Source organism: Jaculus jaculus, chromosome 5 (assembly GCF_020740685.1).
Source record: "Jaculus jaculus isolate mJacJac1 chromosome 5, mJacJac1.mat.Y.cur, whole genome shotgun sequence".
Taxonomy (NCBI): Eukaryota; Metazoa; Chordata; class Mammalia; order Rodentia; family Dipodidae; genus Jaculus; species Jaculus jaculus.
In genome coordinates this window covers 68,024,027-68,031,762 of record NC_059106.1, presented here as the reverse complement: position 1 = coordinate 68,031,762, position 7,736 = coordinate 68,024,027, and the positions used below count along the sequence as shown (strand labels likewise).

The following is a 7,736-nucleotide window of genomic DNA, read 5'->3' as shown; positions in this document are numbered from 1 at the left end:
CTGGTGGCACCTTGCAGCCTGATGGCTTGCTATCCCCACGTCCGGCTCAGCTCTGTGCACCCCTCCCTCTGGCCAGTGATAATCAATCAACTTTCCAGGCCCAGACATTTTTCTCAGTTCTGGGAAATACCACAGGGAGGAAGTCAGAATTGCCCGGGTGTGGGCATGAGGTCATGTGAAGGAGGTAGGCATGAACTGAGCTTGGCCAGTTAGCAGCCCGCTCCTGGGCCTACACGTCCCACACTCAGTTCAGTTTTATTATTCTTACTTTGCTATTTAAGAATTCAAGTACAATGCACATTCAGAAATGTGCCCGGGAGAGGCCTATGCAGCTCAGTGAGTAAAGACAATGTGTGAGAACATGCACTTCCCAGGTTAGGGGACATATCTGTTCTCCATGTGGGGCATTTGTGGGGAGGGGAAAGCCTTGTCCTGGGGCGATGTCCAGCCCACTAGATGGATGGTTCTCGCTGTCTGATCAGGTAAAGAATGATTTGGGGTTAGAGTGATCTAGTATTAGTAACAACATCTCAATACACATTGAACATTATCTTGTGTCTGGCTCAAGTCTAGGTGTTTGGGAGGAGTACCAGTTCATTTAACCCTGAAAAACCTCACAAGGTAGGTGCTGTAATCATTCCCCCTTTATCGATGAAATGCAGACTCATGGAGAGGTCATGAGTCCAAAGTCATACAGCTGGTGGGAGACAGAGGCACAGCTAGCTTGCAGACCTGGCTTGGAGCCTCCTGGTCCCTCTGGAATGGGCGTATTCAAGTCTTGGTTCCAGAAGGTCTGGGGCTATTGCCACTTGGAACCTTGGCAGACCTTTTGATGTTTCCCTGCTGTGTGGTTTTGGGCAAGGCTCTTGACTTCTCTGAGCTTCTGTTTTCCCTTTGGAGAAATGGGGAAGCGAGTCGTCACTCCATAGAGGGTGGGAACGGGTGGCAGGGGCGGCCATCTTCAGGTCTGGTTTGGCTCTGTGAGGACGAGGGACACTGAGCTCACCCCGTCTCACTCTCACACCATTCTCTGGTATTCTCCTGGATGAGGGTGCTGAGGGTGGTGCAATGGCCTCTGGGAGAGCGTAAGGAGGTCAAGGTGGTCAGAAGCTTCCCTGGGGAGTGGAAAGAGTGGTGAGGGCAGGACTGGGGAGCTGCATTTGAGGAGGGTCCAAAACCAACAATTTTTTTTTTTTTTTTTGGTATTTCAAGGCAGGGTTTCACTCTAGCCCAGGCTGACCTGGAATTCACTATGTATTCTCAGGGTGGCCTTGAACTCACAGTGATCCTCCTACCTCTGCCTCTGAAGTGCTGGGATTAAAGGCGTGTGCCACCATGCCTGGCACCAAGAGGAGTGTTGAGGGTAGTGTGCGCCTGCTGTGTTGGAGGTGGGGTGATGTCCTCTACTGAGCCAGGGTGATGCCTCAGCCGTGGCCCCATTCCACAGGGGCAAAAAAACTGAGGCCAGGGAAAGCTCCATGGATAATTTGTCATGCAAATATAGCACCTTTTTTGGGATCCCCAAATCCCACATTAAGCAAGATTCTGTGGAGTTAGTGTTTGCAATCCCAGCACCCTAGGGCAAGAAGAGAGATGAACACAAGAGAATCACCCAGGGGCTAGCCTGGTGAACACCAGAGTGAACAGAAGGTCTTGCCTCAAACCAGATAGAAGTGGGAACTGTCACTGGAAGCTGTCCTCTGACCTCCGTGTGTGTGCAATAGCACGTGTGTACCCTGACTCACGCACATGAGCACACACATACACACACAAAGCTGAGGCCAGCGGGGCTGGGGCTGCGGAGCCTGGAGCTTGGGCTGGGGTGATCCTGGATGGCGCTGCAGAACTTGGTGACAATAAATGTTTGTCCTTGAGCCTGAGACCAAGGCAAGATTCATGCCAGCTTGGGGAAGTGAAGTGGGGCCCAGTGCCCCTTGCCTGCAGGCTGGCTGGGACGCCCATGTCTGCCAAGGAAAGTCCAGAAGGGTCTGAGTTTCCCTGACGACCTTCCGTGGAGGTGGAGGTGGAGCAGGGGACATGCGCTTCTCCAGGGGCCAGATTCACCAGGTCCCTCTTTACTGGAAAGACCCAGAACAGGGCACTTGCAGGCAGCAGGTAGGAAGTCCATCTTTTACAGCCCAGACCCATGAAAGCCTTGCCTCTCCCCCAGACTAACCTCAGATCCACATCCATATATACCACATCCAGGCATGGCTATGTATGCCAACCCACGTGTGTTCCCACGGACCCGTGTGCCCGCACACATGCTCCTCCACCAATGCCTGCACAGCCATTGGGACACTGGGTGCTCATGTGTCCTTGGAACCCACTCTCCTGTCTGCATTGCTCTGATGGAATGCTGTAATATTTTTCTATTAAATGTTGCATTTGTTGTGCCTTTTAGTAGCTTCCCTCATTAAAAATGATATTATCCCCATAAATAAGCCGGTGCCGGAGAACAGTCCCGACTGCATTTCTCTTACTAATTGAGACACTTAGCTTTGATTTGCACGTCGGCACGTAGTGAGTGGATTAATTTTCAATTAATGCTCCTGGGCGGGCGGCTGCAGGCAGTGTGGGCTCACAGCCCAGTGGACTGGAAACAGCCACCTTGGGAACTGGGAGCCAGGGCAGGCCGGGACCAGGGGAACACTGGGGACCCCTGCAGACATTTGGAGCTTTGCGGTTTTGTTGTTTGGGGGAAAGATTGCTCAGGCTTCATCTGTGGGAAGCACCTACTCCCATGTCAGGAGATGGCTCTTGGACTCTGGTCCTTTGGGACCTGCTTGGTCCTTAGCTGTTGCAGGCTGTGCTTTGGGGACATGATTCCCTTGAGTAGAATGAACCATAGTGGGCAGAATCAGCCCTGGTGCCCATAGGTCTGCGGTCTCATGTGTGGGTAACTCTCTCCCATTCCCTTTGGCTTACCAGCTCCTGGGTCCTCTCATCTCTCTTCCTCACTGTTGTACAAAGTTAAGACATGAGGGCTGGGGGGATGTTTGCTGTGAAAGCACAAGGACCTGAGTTTGAGCCACAGGGCTTATGTAAAAAGTTGGATGTGTTCAAGTATGCCTGTAACTCCAGGGGCTGCACGTTGGCTGCGGTTGGCTAGTCAGCGGTCTAACTGAAAAACAAAACAAAACAAGAAAACCCTCCAGGTTTAGTGAGAGCCTGACTCAGGACACAGGTGTATGAGGTGTGCACAGCTGCATACACATGCATACACCACACACACATACACACACACACACTGTAACATATTACAAAGTTGCACACTAGAAAGCACAACAAGAAAGGGTAAGACATCATATAGGAAGGCAGGGGAAAGGTGTGAGCCATGTTTGTATGTATATAAGTGTGTGTATATATATATATACACACTTATATATATATACATATACACACATATATATACATATATATACTTATATATATATATACTTATATATATATATATATATACATATGTGTGTGTGTATACCTCTACATGCATCCATGTATGTATGTATAGACAGGTCATGCCAAGAAGTCCACGTTAGGAAGGCAGAGGAAAGGTTGTGACCACATTTATTTATTTGGCAGGTCTTGCTATGGAGTCCAGACTTTTGTGGAACTCAAATCCTCTTGCTTCAGCCCCATAAGCACTGGGATTTCAGCCACACAGGACCATGTCTGGCTGAGCCTTCCCACATTGATGCCAGTGAGGTCATCCCGTAATCCTGGGCTTCCGGCAGGTCCTCCTAGCTCCTGACCCCTGAGGCTGGGCTCCTCTCCCTCCTGGCTCCTAAGTCTCTTGCCAGTCTAGTTAAAAATTCCCCTCATCACAGCAAGCCATCTCAGAGCTCTCCCACTGAAGCAAGAGAAGATTCCAGAATCAGCATCCAGCTACCAGATACAGGAGTACCTGCTCCCCAAACTGCAGCTTCTTCCTCACCAGGGAGAGCGTTTCTCCTGAGGATGGGTCTTCTTCCTAGCCTGGCCTGTGCTGTACCTTCTGAGCTCCCTCAGCCCCTAGAACCCCCCTGCTGGGGTCAGCTCACCTTGCAGCAGGCTGCTGGCCTCAGGCAAGCTGGTAGCGCTGGGGCATCCAGAGGTGGCGGAGTGGAGCCTGGCTTCACAACCTGCTTCTTTGCTTAGCCAGTATCTCGGTCACCTTGTTCCATCTCGCCGAGCCTTAGCTTCCTCGGTCAAACGTGGATGATGGTAACAGGACTTGTCTCATGTGACAGCTAAGTGAGAGAAAATGTTTAACTCCAAGGGTGACCCTTGACCTGCAGCAGCCCCGTCAGCTGACTGCACAGTAGAAATGCAGTATCAGGGCCGGGAGATGGCTCAGTGGGTAAAGAGCTTGCACTGGGACCTGCGTCCTATCCCTGGAGCTCGTGTAAAAAAGCACTGAAGTTACCTTCTCGTTGCTGGGACAGAGCACCCAGCCTGCTGCAGTTGGGTCTGCGTTGCTGGTAGAAATCACCCGGCCAAGAGCAGCTTGGGGAAAAAGGAAGTTTATTTTGGTTTACAGGCTCGAATGGGAAGCTCCATGATGGCAGGGAAAAATGATGGCATGAGCAGAAGGTGGACATCACCCCCTGGCCAACATAAGGCGGACAACAGCAACCGGAGAGTGTGCCAAACACTGGCATGGGGAAACTGGCTATAACACCCATAAACCCGCCTCCAACAATACACTCCCTCCAGGAGGTGTTAATCCCCAAATCTCATCAGCTGAGAACCTAGCATTCAGGGCACCTAAGTTTATGGGGGACACCTGAATCAAACCTCCACACAGCCCAAAGCAGCTGATGAGAAGAAAGTTTTTTATTTTTTTGGCGTATAGTCTTGAGGGGGCAGCTTGATGATGGTAGGGGACAGAATGGCATGCACAGAGGCCGGACACCACCTCTGCCACAGCAGATGGAAAATAGCAGCAGGAGAGTGAGTCCAACTCTAATAAGGGGGAGCTGGCTGTCACACCCCTAAACTGGGCCCAACAACACACCTCCTCCAGCAAGGCTCCACCTTCAATTCATTGACATAAGCTGGGACTAAACGTTCAAAACTCACGAGTTCATGGGGGACATCTGAGCCAAACCACCACACTGAAAGTGGTGGCACCTGTTTCCAGTCCTAGCGCTGGAGAGGCAAAGATAGGAGCGTCCCTGGAGCTTGGCAGCCGGCCAGTCTGGTTGGCTTGGTGAGCTCCAGGCCAACAAGAGTTCGTATCTCCAAAAAGGTAGAGGGCACACCTGAGGCATGGCACCCGAGGTTGGCCTCTAGCCTGCACATGAACATGCACACACACACAAACATGTGTACACCTGTGCACACGCAAACACCTGCCTCCCTCCGGAGACACCTGCTGCACACTGTGCGGTGGCCCCGTGATGTTTGTTCGCTTGCGTTGGGGATGGTGATGGCTGCAGAACACGGAGGGGGCAAGGAAAGCTGGGACTGCTCTGGGATCTGACGGTTAATTAAAGTGTCCTCAGAGGTGATCAATCCACAGTCAATGGCTTGAATCTGCAATGACCCGGCTTCTGTCTGGCCTCGCCGAGATGGCAGGTGGGAGTCCCGGCTGTCCTCTTCCTGGTCCTTGGAGGCCCGGCGCTGGGCAGTGCTGCCTCCAAAATATTCCCATCTTGTTTCCATAATAGCTTCTGTCACTGCTCTTGACAGGCCAGCCATTAAGTCTTTGGCAAAATTGTAAGAATTATTAACATATGAGGTTTTATATTATTTGACAGCTGTCAGCTCCTTTAGAATTCACATCATCCTGTCCCCTCCTCTCCTTTCCCTCCCCACCCTAGTAGGAGGGGAGGGGCCTTTCAGTCATTAGGGAAGGGGAAGGAGGCCAGTCACTTTTATGCCTCTCTCTCTCTCTCTCTCACACACACACACACACACACACAGACACATGAGAGAAAGAGGGAGGGAGAGGGAGACAGGTTCTCTCTATGTATCCCAGTCTGGCTTTGACCTTGTGATTCCCCCTGCCTTGGTGTTCTCAGCATTGGAATTATAGGCATGTACCACCAGCCCAGCCAGATGAGTCTTCTTGAGGTCCCCTCATGTTTTCTCCTGAACCTTCATGGGGTGTCCCTGCAGCCCCTTGGTTCCATCTTTAGATTTAACCTGAATCCCTCTTCAGTGTTGGTCGACCTTCTTACACCTTCGGCTTCGAGTTGGAGCCTCTGAGACTCCAACTCCATCTTCATCCTGCCCTGCTTTGTGGTTTGGACCCTCATGCCCATCGCCTTAGGAGACTCTGAGATCTGCAGACTCCCATCCAGCATGGCCCCAGCCAGACTCTCCACATCCCATTCACAGCTCCTCCAGAATTTCCCATGTGCTGTCTCCCTCTGTCCTCCGTGTTGTCCCCCTAGGTCAGAATCCCAGGTCACCTGGTCCCCCTCGTGCCTACCTTCCTCCCAATCTCAGGTCCCCAAGCCTTGCCCATTCGGATTCCTAAGAGCTCTTGCCGCTACCCTCTCCAATCTCGCCTTCTCTTACTGTGTGCTTACTGGTCAGTGCCCTGCCCTGCTCCCTTTGCTTGTTGGAGGCCTTAATGAAGTGCCAGGGAGTTTACCGTGGTCTGTCCTGTGGGCCTCAGGGACCCCAGGGGACCAGAGCTCCTTCCCTGCTAGTCCCACCCCATGTCTCTTCTGTGTGGGGTTGGCTTTTTCCATCCTTGTTTTGGACTCTCTCCTTGGGGCATACTAAGGAAGAGTGGCCCTCTGTCACCCTGCACATGGCGGGGCTACACCTTGGGACACACATGTGACTCTTTCATGTCCTTCTCAGGATGGTCTGGGAGACCTCAGAGTTTTAAATCCCATCTCTAGGAATCTTCCCAAGACCCACAGCCCGGCTCCAGACACCTTGAAGTCATCAGAGGCCTCAAAAAAAAAAAATCATTTCCTAGTGTCTTTTATTTTTATTTTTGGTTTTTCAGATAGGGTCTTGCTGTAGCCCAGCCTTGAACCTACAATGTTCCCCCTACCTCAGCCTTCGGAGTTCTGGGATTACAGGCTTGCACCACCATGCCCAGAGATTTCCTAGTATCATTTGTTTTTATTTTTAAAAATATTTTAGTTTATTTTGTTTATATATTTGTGTGTGTGTGTGTGTGTGTGTGTGTGTGTGTGAGGGAGGGAGGGAGGGAGGAAGACAGAGAGAGAGAGAGAGAGATAGAGATAGAGATAATCGGCATTCCAGGTCCTCCAGCCACTGCACATGAACTCTAGATGCAGGCACCACCTTGTGCATCTGTCTTATATGGGTCCTGGGAAGTGGAACCCGGGTCATTTGGCTTTGTTGGCAAGCACCTTAACTGCTAAGCTGTTTCTCCAACCCCCTAGTATCTTTTGAAAGTATTTTATTTACATATTTATTTATTTGAGAGGATGGGGGAATGGATGGACACAGTAGGACCTCCTGCTACTGCAAATGAACTCCAGTTGTGTGTGCCACTTTGTGCATCAGGCTTTACCTGGGTCCTGGGGAACTGAACCCAAGCCATCACGCTTGTCAAGCAACTGCTTTTAACAGTTGAACCATTGCTCCAGACCCCTAGTATTTGTTAAAGTTAAAAAATTTTTTTTCAAAGTTTATTTGAGAGATATGAGAGAGGAGAAGAGAGAGAGAGAGGGAGGGAAGGAGGGAGAGGGAGAGGGAAGGAAGAAGGAGGAGGGGAGGAGGAGGGATGGACACACTTGGGCCTCCTGTCACTGCAAATGAAT

At 51.0% G+C, this 7,736-nt stretch overlaps 1 long non-coding RNA gene across 1 annotated transcript; it reads right to left on the bottom strand.

Moving 5' to 3' along the window:
• Positions 1–279: 279 nt before the first annotated feature.
• LOC123460594 lies at positions 280–4,196 on the bottom strand. Its single transcript, XR_006637113.1, has 3 exons — positions 4,041–4,196; positions 2,929–3,124; positions 280–1,115 (listed from the first exon to the last, which is right to left on the bottom strand). It is a non-coding gene; the product is annotated as an uncharacterized LOC123460594 (long non-coding RNA).
• Positions 4,197–7,736: the final 3,540 nt, after the last annotated feature.